Raw genomic sequence first — 27999 nt, 5'->3', positions numbered from 1 at the left:
CCCCTCTCCCTCCTGTGTGCGAGCCAGGAGCCCTAATGGCTCCCAAATGTCCCCATCCAAGCCCTTCCTACCTGGGCGTGCACATCAAAGGCTCCGCGGGGCCGGGACCACCCGCGTCCGCTCCGGGCACGCACTCGCGGCACATCTGGAGCAGCTGGGGCCGAGGGGGACCTGTGTGCGCAGTAAACATCCAGCCTGAGTGCTCTGATTGCTCACAGGGAAGCCACAACTGCTGCCAGCCCCTGGCAAGGCTTGGAGGTGGCTCTGCCGGCCCTCCTGCCAGAGCTGGGCCCTTAAAGCAGCCCAGAAATGCGTTCTGCTATTACTGACAAGCAGGAACCTCAGATTTCGAGAGGTCTAAATCTGCGTTCCCTCTGCTCCAATGCTTCCAGAATATCCTTTAATTTCTCCCGAGCAATCTGACGGCATGTGAAAGTCATTCTTATTTTTACCCTCCTTCTCCATATGAAAAAGGAAACACAGTCCATTTGCTGCAAGCCCCTCAGCATCTGCTGATTTGTCAGTTTGATTTAGCTGAGAAGCTTTCACGGTGGCTGCAGAGGGGCTGCTCTCAATTCCTGCTCCTGCACCAGCAGCACGCACGGAGCCGTGCTTCGTCACCCCTGACGTGTCCCAGGGATGCTGGGCACCATGGGGGCTCCAAAAAACCTCCCTGAGCTCCCTTTCCATGGGGAAATTCCTTGATGGGACCCAGCCTGAGCTGCCCTGGCCCTGTCCCCTCCTGTCAGGAGCTGTGCAGAGCCACAAGGGCCCCCCTGAGCCTCCTTTGCTCCAGGCTCAGCCCCTGCCCAGCTCCCTCAGCCTCTCCTGGGGCTCCAGCCCCTGCCCAGCCCCTTCAAGGATTCTGCAGCCCCTTCCCAGCTCCCTCAAGGATTCTCCAGCCCCTTCCCAGCTCCCTCAGGGATTCTGCAGCCCCTTCCCAACCCCTTAAGGGATTCTGCAGCCCCTTCCCATCTCCACGTCTCCCCTATCATGAGGAGCCCAGAATTGTGCCCAGGATTGGGGGTTTGGCCCTGCCCAGCTCCTGCTGCCGCAGGAGGTGACACAGTCCAGGTGCCATCAGCCATCCTGGATTCAGAGACTCTTTCATCCCCCTTATCCCATCCTCCAGCCTGTCCCTTGTCCAGCTCTCCCTCCTCCAGCTGCAGTTTGATTTTTGGAATGCTCCTCTGTTGTTTGTGCCTCGAATCCTCTCCCTCTGCTTGTGGTGATTGGAAAACAGAGCTGAAGGATGGCCTGGAAGTTCCTGCAGATCCATGGAGAGCATTCCTGGGACAGTGTTCCTGCAGATCCATGGATGGGAGAGCCCTCCTGGGACAGTGTTCCTGCAGATCCATGGATGGGAGCATTCCTGGGACAGTGTTCCTGCAGATCCATGGATGGGAGAGCATTCCTGGGACAGTGTTCCTGCAGATCCATGGATGGGAGCATTCCTGGGACAGTGTTCCTGCAGATCCATGGATGGGAGAGCATTCCTGGGACAGTGTTCCTGCAGATCCATGGATGGGAGAGCCCTCCTGGGACAGTGTTCCTGCAGATCCATGGATGGGAGAGCATTCCTGGGACAGTGTTCCTGCAGATCCATGGATGGGAGAGCCCTCCTGGGACAGTGTTCCTGCAGATCCATGGATGGGAGCATTCCTGGGACAGTGTTCCTGCAGATCCATGGCTGGGAGAGCATTCCTGGGACAGTGTTCCTGCAGATCCATGGATGGGAGCATTCCTGGGACAGTGTTCCTGCAGATCCATGGCTGGGAGAGCATTCCTGGGACAGTGTTCCTGCAGATCCATGGATGGGAGCATTCCTGGGACAGTGTTCCTGCAGATCCATGGATTGGAGCATTCCTGGGACAGTGTTCCTGCAGATCCATGGATTGGAGCCCTCCTGGCACAGTGTTCCTGCAGATCCATGGATGGGAGAGCATTCCTGGGACAGTGTTCCTGCAGATCCATGGATGGGAGAGCATTCCTGGGACAGTGTTCCTGCAGATCCATGGATGGGAGCCCTCCTGGGACAGTGTTCCTGCAGATCCATGGATTGGAGCATTCCTGGGACAGTGTTCCTGCAGATCCATGGATGGGAGAGCATTCCTGGGACAGTGTTCCTGCAGATCCATGGATGGGAGAGCATTCCTGGGACAGTGTTCCTGCAGATCCATGGATGGGAGAGCATTCCTGGGACAGTGTTCCTGCAGATCCATGGATGGGAGCCCTCCTGGGACAGTGCTCCTCCATAACCCCATTGAGATATCAAATAAATGGAATAAATAAAATAGATCTAAGCCATGCAGGGAATCTTCTTTCCCTTTGCATCCCTGCTTTTTAAAGGCAAAAGAAAAGGGAGCTGGCCTTTAAGCCTTCAATTAATTGAACAAAGATTTCCAAATTGTTCAATTGGTTTCATTAGGAAGTGTATAATAGAATAATAAAGTAAAACAAATGATATAAAGCAGACCCACTAATTAGCTCTACATGATTGATACAGCTTTGGACGAGGCATTTGATCTCCAACAAAATGCAGTTCCTTGTTAAGAGGATTTTTAATTGATGTGCAGAGAGGTATTAGATGATGTTGGAAAATAATTACTCCAAAGCTACTCATGCATTTGGCTGAACATAACAAATGAAGTTTGGGCTCTGGATCTGGCGGAGTGGACACGTGCTAATTAATAACGAGAGGAACAAGCATCTTCCAGGGGCTTTAACCCGGTGTTTACCAGGAGATTGCGCCGCAATTATGCTCCATAATGAGCCCGTCATGCCGCCGCAACGCGCATCACTCACACGGCAGCGCCGACGGGCGCGGCCCGGCCCCGGCGCGGCGGGACCGGCCCGGGGGCGCCGCCGAGCCTGGGGAGCCCGCGGCTGGCCCGGGACCGGCCCCGCTCCGGGCCCCTGGTGAGCGCCGTGCCCGGGCAGCAGCTCCGAACCGCGGGACACCGCGGCTGGCCCGGGACCGGCCCCGCTCCGGGCCCCTGGTGAGCGCCGTGCCCGGGCAGCAGCTCCGAACCGCGGGAGCCCGCGGCTGGCCCGGGACCGGCCCCGTGCCCGGCCTGGTGAGCGCCGTGCCCGGGCAGCAGCTCCGAACCGCGGGACACCGCGGCTGGCCCGGGACCGGCCCCGCTCCGGGCCCCTGGTGCCCGGGCAGCAGCTCCGAACCGCGGGAGACTCCCACGGGAATAACAACGAAGCCCGAGAGTCCCAGGCCAGGCGGGATGGGTCACCCGGGACAGGGAAAGTGGCCCTGCCCTGCTCTGGTCCCTTCCCAGTCCCGTGGAGTTGTTTGTTCCATGATCCAATCCCTGGGAATGGCTCCTCTTCACCCCCAGGAGCCAGAGGTGCTTTCATCCCTGGGAACTCAGGGCTCAGTTCCCTGGAAACCAAAGGAACTCTTCAAACTTTGCTGTTTTAATTCCAAAACTCCATTTTGATTTCGAGTGGAATGAACAGCAAAAATCCCTTTGGGTGTGGACGCTGCGTTCCCAGTACAGGGAGCAGGCTGGATGGAGGTGCCACCCTGGGCAAAGGTGTTTGGAAACCAAAGGAACTCCTCAAAGGACTCGAATTCCAAAATTCCATTCTGATTTAGAATGGAATGAACAGCAAAAACCCCTTTGGGTCTGGACGCTGCGTTCCCAGTATGGGGAGCAGGCTGGATGGAGGTGCCACCCTGAGCAAAGGTGTTTGGAGCTCTTGGAAACCAAAGGAACTCTTCAAACTTTGCTGCTTTAATTCCAAAACTCCATTTTGATTTCGAGTGGAATGAACAGCACCTGACTCAACCCCTTTGGGTGTGGACGCTGCGTTCCCAGTACGGGGAGCAGCCTGGATGGAGGTGCCACCCTGTGCAAAGGTGTTTGGAAACCAAAGGAACTCCTCAAACTTTGCTGTTTTATTTCCAAAATTCCATTTTGATTTAGAATGGAATGAACAGCAAAAATCCCTTTGGGTGTGGACGCTGCGTTCCCAGTATGGGGAGCAGCCTGGATGGAGGTGCCACCCTGGGCAAAGGTGTTTGGACCTCTTGGAAACCAAAGGAACTCTTCAAACTTTGCTGCTTTAATTCCGAAATTCCATTTTGATTTCGAGTGGAATGAACAGCGCTTGACTTAACCCCTTTGGGTGTGGACGCTGCGTTCCCAGTATGGGGAGCAGCCTGGATGGAGGTGCCACCCTGGGCAAAGGTGTTTGGAAACCAAAGGAACTCCTCAAAGGACTCGAATTCCAAAATTCCCTTTGGGTTTAGCACGTGCCCCGTTCCCAGACGATCCCCGGGTGACAGCCCGTCGGATTTTGTGCCTGTGCCAGGAGTCTCAGTTTTATTTTCCTCCTTGCAAGCAAAGCCTGTGACACTTCCCCGCCGTGGCTTTCTATTTGTACTCCAATGTGTGTTTGGTGGGTGAGAGCGCGGCGTGGTTTCGAACACTTGTCGCAAGTTTTATTTTTGGAAGAGCGCAGAGAGGATTTGGGGAGCTAATTAAGAGTTGGTGAAGTTTCCTGGAGAAACGAGAAAGGCCCAAACCTGCTCCAAAGTGCTTTTTCCACTCCATTCCTCGTTTGCCACCTCCTCCTCCTCCTCTAGTTGATAAATCTGTTAATTAATGGTGTTTATTCTCCTGCTGGCCCCGCCTGAGCCGTGCCTTGGTGATTATATGATTAGGCAGCGATGATAACGCATGTGGGAAAAGGTATTTATTGTGTGTGTGGGCTCCCCATCTCTATGGAAACAGGCAAATATTTGCAGACCTCCACTCCTGATTAATACCTCCCCTATTATATAAAGGCTGGGTGGAGAGTTCCCGGTGACAGTTGCGGTGTGTGAGCACCAGGCTCCTCACAGCCCGCTGACTTGAGGCCCCTCACACCCTGGGAATTATTTTCGGTTCCCATCTCAGGCAGGAAGGGACCTGCAGGGCCTTGGGGCATCTCTGGCAACATCTGCAGGCACCTCGGGCAAAATCCTCTCCTCATTGAATGGAAAATTCCCCGTGACCTCCAAACGGCCACCGGGACGTGGCGGGGACCGAGCTCTTGGCAAGGCCCAGGGCTTGAGGAAGATTTTGTAAATAATCCATAAACTCGTGGAAAGACAGAATGTCCTGAGCTGGAAGAGCACCTTGGAGGTGTTTCCAACTGTGATTGGTATTTTGAGTGCCACAAGGATCAGTTCTTGCCCCCACAACTGAGGCTGAGGTTCTGCTTCCCTCCATGTGTTCCCTGCTGGAGGAGCCCCATCAGAGCCCTGCAATTTGTCACCGTGACAGAGGTGGCTCCAATTAATGCTTTGTGGAGCCCCTGAACCTCTGGACAATTTGGGAACAGACTCACGGAGGTGGTGGCCAGGGCCGAGTTCCTGACAAGGCCCAGGGCTTGAGGAATATTTTGTAAATAATCCATAAACTCGAGGAAAGACAGAATATCCTGAGCTGGAAGAGCACCCTGGAGGTGTTTCCAGCCCCTGAACCTTTGGACAATTTGGGAACAGACTCACGGAGGTGGTGGCCAGGGCCGAGTTCCTGACGAGGCCCAGGGCTTGAGGAATATTTTGTAAATAATGCTGAAATAACACCATAAACTCGTGGTATATAAACTCCCAGAATGTCCTGAGCTGGAAGAGCACCCTGGAGGTGTTTCCAGCCTGTGATTTATATTTTGAGTGCCACAAGGATCAGTTCTACCTCATTCTTGCCCTCACAATTGAGGCTCCACCCGTTGTTCCCTGCTGGAGGAGCCCCATCAGAGCCCTGCAATTTGTCACCGTGACAGAGGTGGCTCCTGCACGGGGAATGTCTCAATCAAGCCCAATTAATGCTTTGTGGAGCACTCGAGGTAATTGTGTAATGAGCACGGCATTACCTGGAGTAGGAACACATTTCCAGCAGGGGAACAGCAGCGTGGCCCTTGCAGGGTGATTTTGGGTGTGAGCAGAAGTTTCCTGCAGAAATCCCACCTGAGGGGCTCCAGGCCCTTCCCTGGGCCTCAGGGACTCTGCAGCCCCTCCTGGCCTCGCCCAGGGCTCAATTGGAATTTGGAATTCAATTTGGGCCACGGGGTTTGTGCTGTGGTGGCACTGGCGGAGCTGCTGAGCCAGGCGAGTCCCCCCTGTGCTGCCACCTTTACCTTGCAAAGATGCTGATCCTGTTTCCTCCTCTCAGCTGCCTGCTGCAGGAGTTTATTCCATTTTTTTCCTGAGGAAAAGAAGAAGAAAAAAAATCAATAAAAAGCATTTATTATAAAGTACCAGAGATTCAAATAACTGGCAGAGCAAGGATGCACACTTCACACAAAATGTGATTTATGCTCTGCAGAGGGGAAAGCATCCAGTAAGCAGAAAAGGAACTTTTTATTGTCTTGCCAAAGAATCGCTGTCCTGCTTTAGCTCCACTGACCAGACAGGAAAATGTTATTAAATAACATTCCTTGAACACTTTATTATCGATAGGAGCGAGGGAATCACGAGCGTTTCTCCTGCTAGCAGCGACTTCGGACAGGTTTCCAACTCATTTCCCACGGACGGACGGACGGGAATTCCTGGGATCTGCTTCTGGATGTATCCCACAAAACCAGCCCTAATTAAAGCCGATTTGTCCCACAAAGCCAGCCCTAATTAGGGCCGGTTTGTCCCACAAAGCCAGCCCTAATTAGAGCCGGTTTGTCCCACAAAGCCAGCCCTTATCAGGGCTGTAAACACACCTTGGCTCCGCCCTGCTGCTGCTGCTGCTGCCGCCGGCTCCTCGCTGACTCTTTCAACATTTATGAGCCCTCATGAATATGCAAATGAGCGCTAATGGCTGCGGAGTGGTGCTGAGCCCGAGCCGAGTTAATATTTTATACTGGGATGGGATGGGATGGGAAGGGATGGGAGGGGAGCAGCCCCGTGCCCATCAGTTCGGGACGATCAGGGCCCTTCATTAATGAATGCGCCATTAAAAGAGGGCGGAGTTTGGATTTGGGTGTTTGGGAAGAGGCCCTGGGCCGGATGAGGAGTGTGGGAGATGGGACCAGAGCTCTGGAACACCGAGGGCTTCTCCTGGAACCTTCTGGAATCCTGAGGAACCCGGTGTCCCCCGGAGATCCTGGGAATCCCAGCACTTCCCAGGCTGGAGATTCACTCTCTGTGCATTTTGAGGCTGTGTGCCAGGGGTTCTGACACTCCAATCTCGGCAGAGTTACAAAATGAAATAAAAAAGGGATAATTTCCTTTTTTCCCACCTCAATAGAAAGAGAAAGAAGCGCCATCATCGCTGCGTCTGCTGCCACAATCTCGGGGTTTAGCCATGTTGATAATCTTCTTTTGATGCTAATTAATTACAAGTAATCATAAAAACAAATGAAAAGCACTATAGTTGCAGCAGGGATTTTTTTTTTTATGCTTATGAAATAATGCATCTTTATGCATTTGTTTATTTGCCATGGCAAAAATGTCATCTATATTCATAAGCAAACAGCTTCAGCACGTGGGGCTGCAGAGCACTCCCAGCTCCAGCTGCTCTTCCCTTTGCCCAGGAAATCCCAAAGAAAGCCCTCCAAGGGATTGGGATTTGTTTGTGCACAGGTTTGGGAATAGGGGCTGAAGAGGAAATGCCATTGGTGTGCAGTTAATATCCATCCAGAATGACTCCAGAGCAATTCCTGGGAGAAATGGCTGAAAAAAATGGGGAAATGGGACCCAGAGCTGCCTCAGCCATCCCAAAGTCCAGCCCTCCAAGGGATTGGGATTTATTTGTTTGGGAATAGGGACTGAAAAGGAAATGCCATTGGGGTGTGGTTAATATCCATCCAGAATGACTCCAGAGCAATTCCTGGGGGAAATGGGGAGAAAAAATGGGGAAATGGGACCAAGGGATTTGTTTGGTGCTCAGTTGTGTTTGTGAGAAACAGGTTTGGGAATAGGGGCTGAAAAGGAAATGCCATTGGAGTGCAGTTCATATCCATCCAGAATGACTCCAGAGCAATTCCTGGGAGAAATGGGGAGAAAAAAATGGGGAAATGGGACCCAGAGCTGCCTCAGCCATCCCAAAGTTGGCAAATCCCAAAGAAAGCCCTCCAAGGGATTGGGATTTATTTGTGCACAGGTTTGGGAATAGGGGCTGAAGAGGAAATGCCATTGGAGTGTAGTTAATGACTCCAGAGCAATTCTTGGGAGAAATGGTTGAAAAAAATGGGGAAATGGGACCAAGGGATTTGCTTGGTGCTCAGTTGTGTTTGTGAGAAACAGGTTTGGGAATAGGGAGAAATGGAAACCCTTTCCTTAGGATTGCCGTGGATCCGAGCTTGTCCTGGTCCCGTCCGGGGGTGGCACATCTGCATATTTTATGCTAATGAGCAGGGGCGGAGATAAGGATCTGCCGGAGCAGCGGCAGAGGTGCCGAAGCTCCCCAGCACGTTTTTGTTAATCAAATGCTACGGAATTAACACGGAATTAACAGGGCTGCAGTAATTGCCTTGTTAGATGGAAATGAAGCCCTGCTCAGACACGGAATGCGGAGTGTGACTCACTGTTCCAGGCACATTTAGATTGTTGTCAGCACAATTAGGATTTGGAATTTACAAGGGATGGGGAGGGGGGGTTTGTTTTATTTAATCAATCGCTATAGCAACGCTCAAATTCCACGGGAGATGTTTCCTCTGCACGGCCAGGGCCTTGGGCTCCTTCCTCTGCCTGCCAGGCAGAAGCAAACTTCAAAACTTTGGGAAAAAGCGGATTTTCCAGCAGCTTACCCTCTGCTTCCCGACTCCACGGGCATTCCAGGCCTGCTCCATCCTGAGGAATCTCAGCTTCCCACGAGGTGGCCAAGAAATGAGGGATCCTCCTCTGGAAGGGGGAAAAGATCTCGTGAACCGTGGGCACAGGAGAATGGAGCAAGAACAAAGGAACTGATTTTCCAGGAATGCTTTCCCTAAAGAAAAGCAAGCAGCTCAGGATCTCCAGCCTGGAAACCCGCTGGGATTCTCAGGAATCTGGAAAGGTGTTGGAGTTCTCAGGATCTCCAGCCTGGAAACTGCTGGGATTCTCAAGGAGAAGCTCAAGAAATCTGCTGGGATTTTCAGGATCTCCAGGGGAAAGGAATTCCCAGGATCTCCAGCCTGGAAACCTGCTGGGATTTCAGAGATATCCAATCTGGAATCCTGCTGGGATTCCCAGGATCTCCAGCCCAGGATCCTGCTGGGATTCTCAGGATCTCCAGCCCAGGATCCTGCTGGGATTCCCAGGATCTCCAGCCCAGGATCCTGCTGGGATTCCCAGGATCTCCAGCCCAGGATCCTGCTGGGATTCCCAGCATCTCCAGCCCAGGATCCTGCTGGGATTCCCAGGATCTCCAGCCCAGGATCCTGCTGGGATTCCCAGCATCTCCAGCCCAGGATCCTGCTGGGATTCCCAGCATCTCCAGCCCAGGATCCTGCTGGGATTCCCAGCATCTCCAGCCCAGGATCCTGCTGGGATTCCCAGGATCTCCAGGGGAAAGGGTTCTGGGATTCCCAGGATCTCCAGCCCAGGATCCTGCTGGGATTCCCAGCATCTCCAGCCCAGGATCCTGCTGGGATTCCCAGCATCTCCAGCCCAGGATCCTGCTGGGATTCCCAGCATCTCCAGCCCAGGATCCTGCTGGGATTCCCAGGATCTCCAGGGGAAAGGGTTCTGGGATTCCCAGGATCTCCAGCCCAGGATCCTGCTGGGATTCCCAGGATCTCCAGCCTGGAATCCTGCTGGGATTCCCAGACCCTGAGAAGGTCTCTCCAAAGGGTCACGGTCTGGCTTTGCTCAGGGACAGCATCCCTGGGATTTCCCCCAGAGCCAGAGGTGAATGTGATGGGGTGAATATTATGGGGTGAATATTATGGGATGTCCTGGTAAGCCAGGATCAGCTCCTGGCCCCACCCACCCGCCGTTAACCCCTTCCTGGCCGTGCAGGTGTGAGCAGGATGTGGCAGCCAGCTGTCCCGCACCTTGGGAATGCTGAAATATTCACCAGGAGATGTGCCTGGCTCCTAGAGCACGTCAGCCTCAACAGATGGAAAAAAAAAAGGGAAATGTATTTAACATTCCTGCTCCTTCCTTAAAAATAATGATCTGATTAAATGTGCCAAATGTGATTCTCATTCCTGTGTCCTCGTCCTCCCGGTGCTCTGAGTGAGTTCGGTTGGCAGCGATGCAGCCCCACCGAGCCCTGACAGGAATCCTAAAGGGAGAGGCCAGGCAGGGACTGGGGCCTGGCACTGAGGGATTGGGACTGGCCAGGGATTCCCAGGATCTCCAGCCTGGAAACTGCTGGGATCCTCAGGGAGAAGCTCAGGAAACCTGCTGGGATTCTCAGGGAGAGCCTCAGGAAACCTGCTGGGATTCTCAGGATCTCCAGGGGAAAGAGTTCTGGGATTCCCAGGGATCTCCAGCCTGGAAAGCTGCTGGGATTTTCAGGATGTCCAGTCTGGAAAGCTGCTGGGATTCTCAGGATCTCCAGGGGAAAGGGTTCTGGGATTCTCAGGATCTCCAGCCTGGAAAGTTGTTGGGATTCTCAGGATCTCCAGGGGAAAGGGTTCTGGGATTTTAGGATCTCCAGCCTGGAAAGTTGTTGGGATTTTCAGGATCTCCAGCCTGGAAAGTTGTTGAGATTCTCAGGATCTCCAGGGGAAAGGGTTCTGGGATTCTCAGGATCTCCAGCCTGGAAAGTTGCTGGGATTCTCAGGATCTCCAGCCTGGAAAGTTGCTGGGATTCTCAGGATCTCCAGCCTGGAAAGTTGTTGGGATTTTCAGGATCTCCAGCCTGGAAAGTTGTTGAGATTCTCAGGATCTCCAGGGGAAAGGGTTCTGGGATTCTCAGGATCTCCAGCCTGGAAAGTTGCTGGGATTCTCAGGATCTCCAGCCTGGAAAGTTGCTGGGATTCTCAGGATCTCCAGCCTGGAAAGTTGCTGGGATTTCAGGGATCTCCAGAGCTCCTGTGTCCCTCACCAAACCCCGGTTTGGAAGTTTTGAAACCCCAGAGCTGTGTTAGAATAAGGCCGGGCTTTAATTGCAGCGTGAGGAGGGGGAAAGGTGTGATTTCCAAATTTCGGGATCTTTGTGGGATATTTATGGGATATTTATGGCCCCATTCAGCGCCTTGCTCTGCCCTAAAGAGGAGGGGATTTACATGTGCTAAGTGCTCCTACAAATCTCCTTTACCCTTTCCTGGAAAAGGGCAACACAATAATAATTGGGAAATTTATGTCCTAATGCGTCTGTACTGTGGAGCTCGGCAAACTCCTCACACTTCCTGCTGCCACTTTTCCTCCCTGAGCTGCTTCCATCGGAATTCCTGAGGATCCTGGGGTCCACGGGAGCGCAGCTCTGTCACTGCTGGAAACTTGGGAAGTTTCTATGCACAAAATGTGATTGCATCACCAGAATGTACCCTTGGAATCCTCTGGAATCACAGGAACTGAGGTTGGGATCCCAGCAGCTTTCCAGGCTGGAGATCCTGGGAATCCCAGCAGGATTCCAGATTGGAGATCCCTGAAATCCCAGCAGGATCCTGGGCTGGAGATCCTGGGAATCCCAGCAGGATTCTGGGCTGGAGATCCTGGGAATCCCAGCAGGATCCTGGGCTGGAGATCCCTGAAATCCCAGCAGGATCCTGGGCTGGAGATCCTGGGAATCCCAGCAGGATTCTGGGCTGGAGATCCTGGGAATCCCAGCAGGATCCTGGGCTGGAGATCCTGGAAATCCCAGCAGGATCCTGGGCTGGAGATCCTGGGAATCCCAGCAGGATCCTGGGCTGGAGATCCTGGGAATCCCAGCAGGTTTCCAGGCTGGAGATCCTGGGAATCCCAGCAGGATCCTGGGCTGGAGATCCTGGGAATCCCAGCAGGATCCTGGGCTGGAGATCCTGGGAATCCCAGCAGCTTTCCAGGCTGGAGATCCTGAAATCCCAGCCGGTTTCCAGGCTGGACATCCTGAGCAGATGTCCCTGTGTCCTGTCCCTCTGTCCCCGTGTCCCTGTGCCCATGTCCCTCTGTCCCTGTGTGCTGTCCTATGTCCCTGTGTCCTGTCCCCGTGTCCCTGTGTCCCTCAGGCAGGGGAAGCTGTGCCCTGTGTCCCTCTGTCCTGTCCCTCTGTCCCTGTGTCCTGTCCCCGTGTCCCTGTGTCCTGTCCCTGTGTGCTGTCCCTGTATGCTGTCCCCGTGTCCCTGTGCCCGTGTCCCCGTGTCCGTCTGTCCGCCTGTGTGTTCAGACTGTCCCTCCACCAGCAGGGAGTGTCTCGGTGCCTGTTTCTGCCTCCATCTGTTATTTACATCCTTCCTTTTCCCGAGGTGTCTCCAGCAGATCCTGGCTGCCGGCTCTGCCTGTGTTATTCATAAAACAGCTGTAAAAATATTCAACATTAACTGAGTGGCCCAGCTGGAGCCAGACCCACCAGGGGCACCCAGGAACTCCAGGATCAGAGGCTGGGACCTGCTCTCCCAACTTAAAGCCCTAAATCGAGGTTTATCTTGGGGAAATCCCCAGGGTTTGGCCCCCAAGCGTTTCTCACTCTTTATCCCACGGGAGGGGATGAGCAGCTCCAGCTCCTCCTCGCTGGGTTTGCTCTGGAACCCTGAATTCCTGGCACCTGTGGCCATCCAGGGCTGAGCCCAGGAGCCATGGCTGTGTTGTACCCTGAGCTCTGAGCTGGAGGCTGAGGATGAGCGTTTGTGGCATTTTTGATGTTTCCATGGGGATTGCTATAGAAACAACTCTGCTCCCCCTTCATTTATTAATTTACTTTGTTAAGGAACCAAAGGTAAACCAGAGCTCCCAAGAAACAATGCCTTGAAAGAGATTTCCATCCATGAAAGGCCTTGAGTTTGTGTTCAAAGGACAACGTTTGCAGCTCATTTCATCCCCTCACTCATCTGCTGCAGGGCCCCAGGGGCTGCTCAGGTCATTTCATTCTCCTGGTGGCAAAGTGAGAGCATCACCACGCCCAGCCTGACATTTGAGACAGGTTCAAACCCACTCTGGGCTCCAGCTCCTTCCCAAGGTCTCAGCCCTCCGTGGCTCTTGTGTCTCTGTAGCTCAGCTTGTTTCCCTCCTGTTATTTATCAATCTAAGGGTTTTATTGAAGTGCTTTTTTACTAAAAAAAGAGATATTTCCCTGTTTCTATTCCTCAGCACCCAGAGCTGCAGTGGTTTGGGGCACCCCCAGTTTCTGCTGGAGCTGTGCACTCGGGAATGGGGCTCTTAGGGCCAAGGGGCACCTGCACACCCAGCTGGCCTTGGCAGCCAAAAGTGACCCCAAAACAGGTTTGGGGTCAAAACAGATTTGCTCATCCCAGTTAGGATGAGCAGCTGGAATTCCAGTGCATCCCTATTTTTAATATTTGAAATGGGGTTTCCATTGCAGGCCTGGTGCTGCTCCAGGGGGCATCCCTGGCATCATTTCTGTGCTTTGGAGGGAGCAGGAGAAATGGCAGGAGGAAAAACAGATTTGCAGATGAACTGACATTTCCTGCCCTACTTAAAAGTGGGGCAGATTTCCAAAACCGTTTGGGTATGAAAAGACTCGGGGACACCTGTGACAAGGAGCTGACAAAAGGCACTTGCCAAGCTGTGATCCCACATCCTCAGAGGTATTTTGGGACCTCTGGAGCCAAGAGCTTGGCCAGGGCTCTTTGAATCACTGGGGAATTCTGGAATAACTCAGGCTGGCAGGGATTTTAAGGGTTTGAGGGATTTCCACTCCATGGCCAGGTTGCTCCAAGGCTCAGTGTCCAACCCGGTGTTGGTCCCTCCAAGGGACAGGCACAGCTGTGCCACCCGGTGCCACCAGGCATTAATTCCCAATGTCCCATCTAAACTTTCCCTTTTCACTGCAGGAAATCTCCTCTGCCATCCCTGACCTCCCTGTGCCCCAAACTCCTACAAAACTCCTGGGGCTCAAATGTTTTTGGCAAAGCACTGAACAAATTCTGCCCCAAGTGAAGATTTCTGGAAGGAAACCCAACCCTGCTGGTGCTGTTCATGGAGCCCGTGGTGTGAGAGACCAGGGAAATGAGGGATTTCAAATTCCCACTTTCATGGTGATGGTGAAGTCCCTGCTACGTGGAAACCCATGGGAGCAGGGCAGTAGTAAGGAAGGAGCAGGAGAGGAGCAGGGAAGAAGCAGGAGAGGAGCAGGGAAGGAGCAGGGAAGGAGCAGGAGAGGAGCAGGGAAGGAGCAGGAGAGGAGCAGGAGAGGAGCAGGAGAGGAGCAGGGAAGGAGCAGGGAAGGAGCAGGAGCAGGGAAGGAGCAGGGAAGGAGCAGGAGAGGAGCAGGAGAGGAGCAGGGAAGGAGCAGGGAAGGAGCAGGAGAGGAGCAGGGAAGGAGCAGGAGAGGAGCAGGGAAGGAGCAGGGAAGGAGCAGGAGCAGGGAAGGAGCAGGGAAGGAGCAGGGAAGGAGCAGGAGCAGGGAAGGAGCAGGGAAGGAGCAGGGAAGGAGCAGGAGAGGAGCAGGAGAGGAGCAGGGAAGGAGCAGGAGCAGGGAAGGAGCAGGAGAGGAGCAGGGAAGGAGCAGGAGCAGGGAAGGAGCAGGGAAGGAGCAGGGAAGGAGCAGGAGAGGAGCAGGAGAGGAGCAGGAGAGGAGCAGGGAAGGAGCAGGAGAGGAGCAGGGAAGGAGCAGGGAAGGAGCAGGGAAGGAGCAGGAGAGGAGCAGGGAAGGAGCAGGAGAGGAGCAGGAGAGGAGCAGGAGAGGAGCAGGAGAGGAGCAGGAGAGGAGCAGGGCAGGAGCAGGAGAGGAGCAGGGAAGGAGCAGGAGAGGAGCAGGAGAGGAGCAGGAGAGGAGCAGGGAAGGAGCAGGAGAGGAGCAGGGCAGGGAAGGAGCAGGAGAGGAGCAGGAGAGGAGCAGGGAAGGAGCAGGAGCAGGGAAGGAGCAGGAGAGGAGCAGGGAATGAGCAGGGAAGGAGCAGGAGAGGAGCAGGGAAGGAGCAGGAGAGGAGCAGGGAAGGAGCAGGAGAGGAGCAGGAGAGGAGCAGGAGAGGAGCAGGGAAGGAGCAGGGAAGGAGCAGGAGAGGAGCAGGAGCAGGAGAGGAGCAGGGAAGGAGCAGGGGAGGAGCAGGGAAGGAGCAGGGAAGGGGCAGGGAAGGAGCAGGAGAGGAGCAGGGAAGGAGCAGGAGCAGGAGAGGAGCAGGAGAGGAGCAGGAGAGGAGCAGGGAAGGAGCAGGGAAGGGGCAGGGAAGGGGCAGGGAAGGAGCAGGAGCAGGAGAGGAGCAGGGAAGGAGCAGGAGCAGGGAAGGAGCAGGGAAGGAGCAGGAGAGGAGCAGGAGAGGAGCAGGAGAGGAGCAGGGAAGGAGCAGGAGAGGAGCAGGAGAGGAGCAGGAGAGGAGCAGGGAAGGAGCAGGGAAGGAGCAGGAGAGGAGCAGGAGAGGAGCAGGAGAGGAGCAGGGAAGGAGCAGGGAAGGAGCAGGAGAGGAGCAGGAGAGGAGCAGGGAAGGAGCAGGAGCAGGAGCAGGGAAGGAGCAGGAGAGGAGCAGGAGCAGGGCAGGATCAGGAGCTGTCCCTGGTGTCCCTGGTGTGGGGACAGCCCCAGTCTGAGGGCAGGGGCAGGAGCAGGAGCTGTCCCTGGTGTCCCCGGTGTTCCGTGTGGGGACAGCCCCACTCAGAGGGCACAGGGCAGGATCAGGAGCTGTCCCCGATGTCCCCGGTGTCCCTGGTGTGGGGACACTCAGAGCGCCCAGGGCAGGAGCTGTCCCTGGTGTCCCCGGTGTCCCTGGTGTGGGGACAGCCCCAGTCTGAGGGCAGGAGCAGGAGCTGTCCCTGGTGTCCCTGGTGTGGGGACAGCCCCACTCAGAGCGCCCAGGGGCAGGAGCTGTCCCTGGTGTCCCTGGTGTGGGGACAGCCCCACTCAGGGGGCACAGGGCAGGAGCAGGAGCTGTCCCTGGTGTCCCTGGTGTCCCCGGTGTCCCCAATGTCCCTGGTGTGAGGACACTCAGAGCACCCAGGGCAGGATCAGGAGCTGTCCCTGGTGTCCCCGGTGTCCCTGGTGTGGGGACAGCCCCAGTCTGAGGGCAGGATCAGGACCTGTCCCCGTGTCCTGGTCCCCATGAGGAGCAGCCGCGGGTGCAGCCCAGCACGTGCAGGCCGCGCTGTCACCCGCCGGTGCCTCGCGGGCAGCCCCGGTGCCAGCTGCATTTCCTCGGCTCCAGGCCGGGCTCCAGCGCCAGCCGCTCTTCATTGATCAATAATTGGGCTCTAATTCCGTTTGGCAGCGCCGGAGCAGCACGCTCAGCTTCCTCTCCAATAGACTCTGCTAATTAGGCTGGCTTTGGCCATCAATCTCTTGATTGGAGCCTCCAATAATCAGCCCAGGTTCTGCTTTTTGCACAGGACGTGGTGGCTTCATCCATAAGCGGTGATTAGCAATAATGGGATGGGAATGGGAATGCTGCTGTTATTGATGGCTCTGAGAGATGGGAGCTGGGAGCCCACTCTGCCTTGCCACGGCTCCTGGATTCCTCTGGAACGAGGGAGGAACGCTGGGTTCCAAAATGACACCAAAAATGGCATTTTGGGGAATTGCAGGCTGTGGATGAGGGGAAAAGTTCATAGAAAAATGGCACCAAAAATGGCATTTTGGGGAATTGCATTCAATGATCGGGGGGATTTGGGGAAGAGTTCATACAAAAATGGCACCAAAAATGGCATTTTGGGGAATTGCAGTCAATGATCAGGGGATTTGGGGAAGAGTTCATTCAAAAATGGCACCAAAAATGGCATTTTGGGGAATTGCAGTCAATGATCGGGGGGGATTTTGGGGAGAGTTCATAGAAAAATGGCACCAAAAATGGCATTTTTGGTCACTTGCAGTCAATGATCAGGGGAATTTTGGGGAGAGTTCATACAAAAATGGCACCAAAAATGGCATTTTTGGGCACTTGCAGTCTATGGATGAGGGGATTTTGGGAAGAGTTCATACAAAAATGGCATTTTTGGGCACTTGCAGTCTATGATTAGGGGGATTTTGGGGAAAAGTTCATACAAAAATGGCATTTTTGGGTACTTGGAGTCTATGGATGAGGGGATTTGGGGAAAAGTTCATAAAAAAATGGCATTTTGGGCACTTGCAGTCTATGATCAGGGGGATTTTGGGGAACAGAAGTGGCACCAAAAATGGCATTTTTGGGCACTTTCAGCCTATGATCAGGGGGATTTTGGGCAAAGTTCTCTTCCCAAATAAGCCGTGCAAGCCTTGGGAGTGCACTCCTTGCCCTGGGCCGCAGCCCTGCCACTTAAAGAAGATTTGTTCTGGGTGGCCCCGGGTCCTTAACATTTCTCTTGGCCTATAAAGCACTTTTATGGCTTCACTGGCGTCGGGAGAATTGCAGCATCCATCTTGGAGCGGGAGCATTGTCCCATTAAGGCCGGCAGCTGCTGAGTGGGGCGGGAGGTGGGGAAGGCCCTGCAGCGCCCCCAGGCCCTTCCCAGCCCCATGCGCGGGATCCCATGGCAGGGCAGCCTTGGAGCGCATCCCAGAGCCTTCATCCCCCTCGCCCGCGCTGCCCCTTCCTCGTTCCCAGACTTTTCTGGGCGGTTGCCATGGCAATGCCTTGCCTCAATAGGCTCCTTGTGAACTTGTTTACCATCCCAATTATAACATTTTCCAATGGCGGCTCCTTTCTGACAGCTCCGTGTCTCCCATCTGTGCCTGATGCCGTCGGCTCTGCCGCCAACAATGGCCCGGCAGCTCCCGCCGAGCCGCGGGCGTCACCTGCGGGAGGGGCTGCGGCCACCAGGGGCCGGATCTGGGCCCGAGGGAGCGGCCCGGCCCCGGTGCCTCGGGATGGAGCCTCGGGATGGAGCCTCGGGATGGAGCCTTTCCCCCTGTGAACCGGGAGCCGCCTGTGGGCACGGCGGGCTCGAGGAATGTGCAGTTTGCTCTGCCCTGCACACAATTCCCTAAGGAAAGTCGGGTATTTTAACAAAAAGGTAAAAGCAACCGGAGGATTTCACACACCTGCCCATGGAGAGGTTGGAAGGGATCCCTCAGTCCTGCAGGCACTGCCATCCAAAGAATTCCAGGCTTTGCAGACAAAGTTCCAGCTGGGATGAGAGTGCAGCCGCTGGAAGCTCCCAGTCCCCAGAGGAAGAAGTTCTGGAAGTTTCCTCTGGGCCGGGTGCAGCTTTTCTGAAGCGGAAGCTGATAAAGGTCCCTTGTCTCTGGAGCTGGAAAAGAAAAGTGCACTTAAAAAAAGAGGAAAAAAAGGAAATCTGTGCAGGGCTGGCCGCTGCCAAGGCGTGACTCAGCCCCAAATAACTCCAAATAACTCCGGCGGCTCTCAATGGCTCCATTATGAGCCGTGAAAGAGCTTTGTGGGCGCTTTGGGGCTGCCACGGACAGACAGATTTGCTGTCTGTGTGTCCTGGCCGGGCACAGACAGCAAATCCGGCTGGCACTGGGCTGCAAAATCCCAAATTCCCAGGGAATGCTGCAGATGGCCAGGAGAAGTTCCTGAGACGCCAGGGAAAAACAATCTTGCAAGGGGAAAGAGCAAAACAAACAGAACACACCAGGAATTTGCAAAGAAAACATTGGAATCTTCCCCAAGGATCACAGGAAGTGCCTGAACACAGGATCTGTTTTTTGGATCAGGATCCCAAAACCCCAAAGTGATTTCAGCTGGAAAAGAGCCCCAGGAAGGACCATCTTGCCCCACCTTGTCCCCGGGAATGCAGCCTGGATTTGTTCTCCCAGCACAAACCAAAGCACCATTTCTCTTTTTTTTCCCTCATTTCCATCCCATTCCTCTTTCTCTAATTCCAATTTGCAATCCTGGAACAGCAACTGAGAGATTTTTGCTCCTGAGTCCCAGATCTCCATCCTCCTGCCTGTGGTCATCCTGTCCTTCCATGCCCATCCACATCTGCTTCCCTCCCTGTCCATTTGTGGCTCTCCTGCAATCAGGCCTGGGCTTGCCAGGGTGTTTTGGGCTGAAATTTGGTTTTTAATCCCACTAAGCCAGGAACATCTTTGTCTGGAGCCACAGAGCTGGAAAAGGGAGAGCACAGAAGGCCTGGGTTTAAAATGGATGTGGGATGGGCTTGGAGGAGACCCCTGGATCCTGCCTGGAGCTCCCAGCCCAAAATCCCTGTGGGACACGGATCCAGGAGCTCCCAGCCCAAAATCCCTGTGGGACACAGATCCAGGAGCTCCCAGCCCAAAATCCCTGTGGGACACAGACCCAGGAGCTCCCAGCCCAAAATCCCTGTGGGACACAGATCCAGGAGCTCCCAGCCCAAAATCCCTGTGGGACACAGACCCAGGAGCTCCCAGCCCAAAATCCCTGTGGGACACAGATCCAGGAGCTCCCAGCCCAAAATCCTCATGGGACACAGATCCAGGAGCTCCCAGCCCAAAATCCCTGTGGGACACAGATCCAGGAGCTCCCGGCCCAAAATCCCTGTGGGACACAGATCCAGGAGCTCCCAGCCCAAAATCCCTGTGGGACACAGATCCAGGAGCTCCCAGCCCAAAATCCTCATGGGACACAGATCCAGGAGCTCCCAGCCCAAAATCCTCATGGGATGCAGATCCAGGAGCTCCCAGCCCAAAATCCTCATGGGACACAGACCCAGGAGCTCCCAGCCCAAAATCCTCATGGGACACAGATCCAGGAGCTCCCAGCCCAAAATCCCTGTGGGACACAGATCCAGGAGCTCCCGGCCCAAAATCCCTGTGGGACACAGATCCAGGAGCTCCCAGCCCAAAATCCCTGTGGGACACAGATCCAGGAGCTCTGGATTCACTGTCCTCCAAGGGTTTGTTGGAGCACATTCCATGTGGTTCCTGCTTTGGTGGGAAGAGGAACAGGAACCCAAGGCAGCTCCTGGTCTGCAGCACAGCCAGGGTGTGTGGATTGCTGATGGTGTCTCTTTCCAGTGGAGCTTCTCCTGCCAGTGGAGCATCTCATCCCAGGGGAGCTTCTCCTTTCAGGAGCATCTCCTTGCAGTGGAGCTTCTCCATCCAGTGGAGCTTCTCCTTCCAGTGGAGCTTCTCCTTCCAGTAGAACATCTCATCCCAGTGGAGCTTCTCCTTCCAGGAGCTTCTCCTTGCAGTGGAGCATCTCCTTTCATTGGAGCTTCTCCTGCCAGTGGAGCTTCTCCTTCCAGTAGAACATCTCATCCCAGTGGAGCTTCTCCTTCCAGGAGCTTCTCCTGCCAGTGGAGCTTCTCCTTCCAGTAGAGCTTCTCCTTCCAGTGCAGCTTCTCCTTCCAGTGGAGCTTCTCCTTCCAGTAGAGCTTCTCCTTCCAGTGGAGCTTCTCCATCCAGTGGAGCTTCTCCTGCCAGTGGAGCATCTCCCATTTCCTGGTGCCCCCGCGGGGCTGGGGCCACCGGAGCAGGGAGAGGCTTCTTGCCGAGTTTTTTCTCTTTCTGGAGAAGCAGCAATTGTTTCCCTTGAGCAGCTGGGGAGTGAATCCCGGGGCGATGCACGGAGCTCCGGGGACATCTGTGCCTTCCTCCAGCTTCCCTGCTCTCCTCTCCTCGAGTCCTTTCCCGCGGCAGCTCAACTATTCCCCGACTGGAAACTAGGGGGAAGAATTTCCCTGCCGGGAAAAGCAGCAGCTTCCCCCCGTTCCCTCGTGTTCCTGCAAGTCACAACTTTGCCAGGCTGTGAATTCCCAAAGCCTGCGGGCTCCCCCCTCTTTCCCGAGTGTCTCCTCGCGGTGGGAACAACGCCGGGATTCACCTTGTGCCGGTGGTTGTGAGAAATGCACGGCTTTGGTGATTGCCTTGTGGCAAATATTCAATTTAATATGAGATGTGTTGTGTTAGGAAGTGATGCTGGATTCATTCTCTTAAATTTGGTTTTAGGTTCTAAAAAATGTTCAAATAGAAACGATGCTATGGAGGATATTTTTTTAAAGATAGCAGCCCCCAGGACACCTGAATCTTTCAGAGAAAAAGAATTTATTGCCCATTATCAGAAGAAACAAACGAACTTCTTCCTGTTAGGATTAAAAGGAAGAAGTTGACGATGACCAAACAGAATTTTGAATTTAAATAGAATTTATGCATCATGTATGAGGTGTATGAATATGCAACAGGCTGGTGCTTTTAAGGGCTCGTCCTTTGTTAACGTGTGTCCTTTTTCTGCCCAGACAGAGGCACCTGGACCTTGTCTCTATTGTCCTAATTCAACTTGTCCAAATTGTTGTTACTCGGACTGCATTGCTGTTTTCATACCCATTTGATTGCCATGAAGGTTTATTTAAACCAAGGATCGGCGTTTCCCGCAGCAGGGACCTTGGAGTGCCTGCCAGGCCCCTCCCTGCAGCGCTGGGAGGGCTCTGCGTGTCCTTCCCCGCGCTGGGGAGCGGCAGGAATCCCTCCTGGAGATGCCAACAGGGCCAGGAGTGGCAGGAATCCCTCCTGGATGTGCAAACAGGGCCAGGAGCGGCAGGAATCCCTCCTGGATGTGCAAACAGGGCCAGGAGCGGCAGGAATCCCTCCTGGATGTGCAAACAGGGCCAGGAGCGGCAGGAATCCCTCCTGGAGGTGCAAACAGGGCCGGGAGCGGCAGGAATCCCTCCTGGATGTGCAAACAGGGCCAGGAGCGGCAGGAATCCCTCCTGGAGATGCAAACAGGGCCAGGAGCGGCAGGAATCCCTCCTGGAGATGCAAACAGGGCCAGGAGCACAAGGAATCCCTCCTGGATGTGCAAACAGGGCTGGGAGGAGCAGGAATCCCTCCTGGAGATGCAAACAGGGCCGGGAGGAGCAGGAATCCCTCCTGGAGATGCAAACAGGGCCAGGAGCGGCAGGAATCCCTCCTGGAGATGCAAACAGGGCCAGGAGTGGCAGGAATCCCTCCTGGATGTGCAAACAGGGCTGGGAGGAGCAGGAATCCCTCCTGGAGATGCCAACAGGGCCGGGAGTGGCAGGAATCCCTCCTGGAGGTGCAAACAGGGCCAGGAGCGGCAGGAATCCCTCCTGGAGGTGCAAACAGGGCCGGGAGGAGCAGGAATCCCTCCTGGAGATGCCAACAGGGCCAGGAGCGGCAGGAATCCCTCCTGGAGATGCAAACAGGGCCAGGAGTGGCAGGAATCCCTCCTGGAGGTGCAAACAGGGCCAGGAGCACAAGGAGATGCAGGCAGCCCTGGGAGAGCCCTGGGCAGCTCAGCCCACAGCTGCGTGGAAAGGCAGAACTGGAGCTGCCTGCGAGGCTTCCTCCTCCTCCTCCTCCTCCTCCTCCTCCTCCTCCTCCTCCTCCTCCTCCTCCTCCTCGCAAGCAGAAGGGAGCCATGGTGACTTGGCAGGAGCTGCAGATCCGCCTTTGGAGCATGAATCAGCCGCAGCATTTGTGAGCAAAGGGAACATTTTGGGAGGATTTATGGCAGAGCACGCTCCCATCGGATCTGCTGGCACGCATGAAAGGGTTGCAGTTTACAGCTCTGGAAAATTGGAATCCATTCCCTGCTGGGACTCGCAGGGATCTGGCCCATGGACCAGGAGGGCTGGAAAAGCTGAACCATCCTCTGGGATGATCCTCACAGAGAAACTGGGAATTGTTCTGTGTGAGTTTCATTTGTGGCGATGGCTTCCTGCTTTTCCATCCACAACCTCTGACCCATCAAGTTATTTCTTTTTCCTTGCTGAAAGTTCCTGTTTCACCATGTCCACAGACTTGCAGAATTCCACTACAAACCCAACTCAGGCAGGAAAATCCCCAAGGAATTCCCAGGGAATAAATATCCCAGGGATATTCCCATCCAACCCAGGAGCCTCCTGATCAAAGCCCAAGTGATGAAATCCCAGAATATTGTTCCAAGCTATTCAAAATTCAATGTTCACCTGCCATGGAATCTGTCCCACAAGTTTCTTCCAGGGCATCCCAGGAGGTTCAAGCTCAAATGTCTCAAGCTTTTAATACATTGTACAAAAAGAGTTAGGAAGAATTTTGGGAGAAAAAAACCCAAAGTTTGTAGAATGAAAGCGAGGAAGTTTGCACCAACAAATTTAAGGAAGATCGGAAACAAGGATTTGTGCAGAAAATTAAGAAGTTTGCCCCGAAATTAAGAAGTTTGCTGTAAAATCTTGTCGAGTGAGAGCCCAGAATCTTTCTGAGGGAGGAGCTGCAGGAAAGCAGCTCCCTGCACATGTTTTGCCTTTCCCAAAGCTGTTCCCTAAATGTCACTTTTATCGCCTTCTCTCCCAGCCTCTGTGACCATATGTGTTTTTATGATATTCACAACATGCTTGTGCCACACAAGATGCAAATGCAATTTCCTGCTGGAAATGCCTCGAGATGCACAGCAACAACTGAGGCACACAAAGAGGGGCTGGGGGATTACCTGGGAAGGGCTTTGGGGCGCTCCAGGTGTGCCCCAGCCTTCCTCCTCCTCATCATCATCATCCTCGTGGCATCGATGGGCTTGCAGGCACCTCTGGGGTCACAGAGCCTGGGACACCTCCAAGGAATCCTTTCCATGGGGAAATTCCTCCTGAATTCCTCATCAGAGAGCCTGGAGGCACCTCTGGGGTCACAGAGCCTGGGACACCTCCAAGGAATCCTTTCCATAGGGAAATTCCCCCTGAAATCCCCCTCAGGAACTTGGAGACACCTCTGGGGTCCCAGAGCCTGGGACACCTCCAAGGAATCCTTTCCATAGGGGAATTCCTCCTGAATTCCTCATCAGGGAGCTTGGAGGCACCTCTGGGGTCCCAATCCCAATTCCATCCTGGGATTGGTAATCTGGGCTGGCAGCTCAGGAGATAGAAAAGATCAAAGAGGGAATCTTGAAAACCAAAGCAGAGCAGCTAAAAATGGGAACATTTAGGGAAATCCCATTTCCTGTGGGGTTTTAAACATATTGGGGTTGGTTTTTCCAGCTGGGAGCAAGTGTGGCAGTGCCTCCCAAAGTGCAAATCAGCCCTTTGGGCTAGTGGAAAATGGGAAAAAGAAGATTTTGTCCTTAAAATATTCATCCCTGGGCTCCCAGCCTGACACGTGTAGTGGCTGGGAGGGAAATTCCTCGGGGCTGCCTCGGAATTACTCACGGAATAATAAATGGCCATGAATTATTTATGGATTTTTCGTGTAGGACAAGGCAGACAATTCCCACTTTGCTGTGACTTTTTAGCTTGGATGGGAAGTGGGGAGTGAATCCCATGAATCCCATGAATCCCATGAATCCCAGGTGCTGCTTCTGCCAAGGGGAACATGGAAATCCCAGTGGAAATCCCAGTGGTAATCCCAGCACTTCCTGCAAGAGCTGCTGATGGAATTCCCATGGAAAGGGGGTTCAAACTGATCCCCTTTTCCCATTTATTCCAAACCCTGAATGGGATTTGGGATGATGGAATTCCTGATGGAAAGGCGGTTCAAACTGATCCCCTTTTCCCATTTATTCCAAACCCTGAATGGGATTTGGGATGATGGAATTCCAATGGAAAGGGGGTTCAAACTGATCCCCTTTTCCCATTCATTCCAATCCCTGGGTGGGATTTGGGATGATGGAATTCCCATGGAAAGGGGGCTCAAACTGATCCCCTTTTCCCATTTATTCCAAACCCTGAATGGGATTTGGGATGATGGAATTCCTGATGGAAAGGGGGCTCAAACTGATCCCCTTTTCCCATTTATTCCAGTCCCCGGGTGGGATTTGGGATGATCCAGACTCGTGGCCCTCGTGGACTCCCAGCCCCTGGGAAATGCTGTGAGTTTATGGATTTCTACAGGGATATGGGAATTCATTTGAAAATATAAAAAATTGGGACTCAGACACATCAAATTAATTGGATTTGACTGAAATAATCGGGAATGCCAGAGGGATGAGGCCGGCCAGTGAAGTGGGAGCAGGGGAGCTGCGAGGGAGGAATTTGGGATCTGCTGGAGGAGATTCCCCCCGGATGTCCCCATAATCCACAGTGGATTTCAATATCCCCTTGTCCTAATTTAGGAGCTTTTGTGCCTCCTCCTAAGGGAGCAGAGAACAAGAGGATGAAGGGAAGAACTCCCTGAAAATCCCATTCCCGATGGGATTGATCAGGGCGTTAATTCCCACTGATCTCTGTGTGCCGGGAGGTTCCCAATCCAACCACAGCCAATTCCCACAATCCGGCACTGCCGGGCCTTGGCTGCGGTTTCAGGGATTGGGGCTGTGAAATGAGTTTGGAGCACTCTGGAAAAGGCTCTGGAATCACTGCTGGGGCACAGGGCTTGGGAAATGGGATTGGGAATGGGAATGAGAGTTACGGGGTCGTGGGGGCATGGGATGGATGGGATGGGATGGGATGGGATGGGATCCATGGGATGGATGGGATGGGATGGGATGGGATCCATGGGATGGGTGGGATGGGATGGGATGGGATGGGATCCATGGGATGGGTGGGATGGGATGGGATGGGATGGGATGGGATGGATAGGATGGATGGGATGGGATGGGATGGGATGGGATGGGATGGGATGGGATGGGATGGGAATGAGATTGGGATGGGATGGGATGGATGGGATGGGATGGGATGGGATGGATGGGATGGATGGGATGGGATGGGATGGGATGGGATGGGAATGAGATTGGGAATGGATGGGATGGATGGGATGGGATGGGATGGGATCCATGGGATGGGATGGGATGGGATGGATGGGATGGGATGGGATTCATGGGACGGGATGGGATGGGATGGGATGGGATGGGATGGGATGGGATGGATGGGATGGATGGGATGGATGGGATGGGATGGATGGGATGGGATGGATGGGAATGGGAATGAGATTGGGATGGATGGGATCCGTGGGATGGGATGGGATGGGATGGCAATGGAATGGCAATGAGATTGGGATGGATGGGCTGGGTTTGCAGCCTTTGCCTCATTGGGGCACAGGATTCCCAGGCAATGGGATTGGCAACGGGAACCAGCGTCACGGAGCCCTGGAGCCATGGGATGCTGGATGAGGACGCTCCCCTTTCCCAGCCCTTCCCTGCAGGCTTTGGGAATGCCGAGCTGCCGGTCCCAGTGCAGCTCCCGACAGGGCCGGCCATGGCTCTGGGGGTTTGGCCCCCTGTGCCCAAGCAGGAGCAGCAGGGGAAATGTCCCCCCCTGGGCTGCATCCGGGGCTGCTCCTCAGGCAGGGGCTCCCCTCTGACCCCAGGCTGTGAACAGCTCCCGAGGTTTCAGGTTCCCCGCCTTTAGAAAACTCCAATAAAAGGCGCTTTATTGCTTCTAATTAAATCTTTTTTTGCTGAGGTGGAGCAGATCCCGGTTAAGTTTAATTTAGGGCTGACATTTACCCGCTGCTGCAGGAGGGGGAATTCCAAGTGGACAATCCATTGCAATTTGAGGGAAAAACATCCCCGAAATGCCAGAAAAGTGCATATTTAACATTTGCAGTAATTAAGTGATTTTAATTTAATAATAAATCCCTCTTGTCTCTATTTCCCCTCGTCCCTCACTCCTGGCCTGGCACAGGGAGTGAACTGCACTAATTCCTCCTATTTCCAGTGTAAATAAGCTGTAATCCCTTTTTCCAGCCAGGCAGCACCTTCATGATTTCACTTTTTACCCAAAAATCCTTCATTTGGAGTCGCTGTTTTTCCCTGCACCGAGTTTCTCCCTCTATCCCACAAAACAATTCCAGACTATCCCGCACCTGGTCCGGGTGAGAATTCCTCTGCAGCACCATCTGGAACGGTTTTGATGGAAACACAAAGGAAATTCTGCCACAGCCCCCCTGGCTGCCCTCAGACATCCTTGAGTTCTTTTTCCCAAGTCACTAATTCCCCGCTCGGGTTTATCCTGGCAAAGCTCAGCCTAATTCCCCGCTCAGGTTTGTCCTGCAAACATTTCGTGCTCCCAAGTCCTTGCTGTGTGGTAGTATCCAGGAATTTGGGATTTGATTTGATTTGATTTGATTAAATTCTGGCCTCTGGAAAAAAATAAATGTATAACTCCTATTTTCAAGCATTCTATCCTGGTTTTCTTTTGGAATCCCATTTATCCCATGGGGTTTGTTCATCTACAGCCTCCGTGTATTTCCAGAGAGGATAAGGAATGTACAAACAGAAATATTCGTGCCAACGACCTTCCTGACTTTCCAAAGTTTGTTGACAGAACGAGGTGAAAACACCAAATATTTGGGATGAGCCAGGCCTGCCCTGGTTCCTGCCCCTATTCCCAGCTGTCCCCAATGCACTTTGGTGGCAGCAGCTGTCCCTGGGACCTTGTCCCCGTTTGATTTAGCCCTGCTGGAGTAAGCACATCGTTAATTGGGTCTCGGTTACTGACGCCGCCGTCACTGGGGCTGCTAATTGAATTTGGGGAGCCCCGTAATTAGAGGAGCCCGAGGAGCGATAATTGGTGAATCAGGGCCTGCAGAGGGGGCATCCAGCACGGGGCTGAGCGATTGCAGCTCGCGTTTGGGCTCCTCCGCTCCCATTTACGGCTTCCTGCTCCCTGGGGCTGCTCCTCCTCCTCCTCCTTCCTTCCCCCCCGAGGGGAGCGGCTGTGCCAGGGCCTCGGCGCGTTTTGGGGCGCAATCCCAAAATCCTGGGGAGTCTGGGGGGCAGCTGCAGGGAATGGGCGCTCCTGTGATTCCCAGGCACCGGGAATGGGGTTTCTCCAGGATTAAAGGCTGTGCCAGCAGCGGCTGTCACCCCCCGGGAGATTCTGGCAGAATTCCCCATTTTTCACGGCACAGTTCCCTGTTTCTGGCCAGGATGGAAATCGTTCTTTTCAAATGATGGGGCAGATCCCCCCATAAAACCCCTGCAACACAATGGACTCTCTCAACACGGATTTTACATCATATTTTCAATTTTAGCTCAATTTTACAGCTCTCCTTTTATCCTAAATTCCTGCAAGAAGGGAATTCCTGCGCTGCTGCTGCTGGAATTTTATTTACCTGCATAAATAAAGCTGAACTTCCTGCCCTGTCCTTTTTGGGAGCGTGGATTTTTCTGGAATTCACTTGCTGTGAAGAGCAGGGATCAGTTTGGGAGGTTTGCTCTCCCAGAATTCTGTGCTTTGCTGGCACGGGATCAAAAGATGAC

General features: G+C 53.9%; 1 long non-coding RNA gene across 2 annotated transcripts; it reads right to left on the bottom strand.

The window, feature by feature from the left end:
- Positions 1 to 24: 24 nt before the first annotated feature.
- Positions 25 to 27999, bottom strand: LOC143692216 (uncharacterized). Of its 2 annotated transcripts, none has more exons than XR_013180093.1 (5): positions 27852 to 27999; positions 17967 to 18175; positions 8743 to 8836; positions 6142 to 6209; positions 25 to 171 (listed from the first exon to the last, which is right to left on the bottom strand). It is a non-coding gene; the product is annotated as an uncharacterized LOC143692216 (long non-coding RNA). The 2 variants fall into 2 exon arrangements; XR_013180092.1 differs by lacking the exon at positions 25 to 171 and adding an exon at positions 3973 to 4518.

This window comes from Agelaius phoeniceus, chromosome Z, assembly GCF_051311805.1.
Source record: "Agelaius phoeniceus isolate bAgePho1 chromosome Z, bAgePho1.hap1, whole genome shotgun sequence".
Taxonomy (NCBI): domain Eukaryota; kingdom Metazoa; phylum Chordata; class Aves; order Passeriformes; family Icteridae; genus Agelaius; species Agelaius phoeniceus.
The sequence above is the reverse complement of the archived record's forward strand: the minus strand, read 5'-3'. Positions and strand labels throughout refer to the sequence as shown.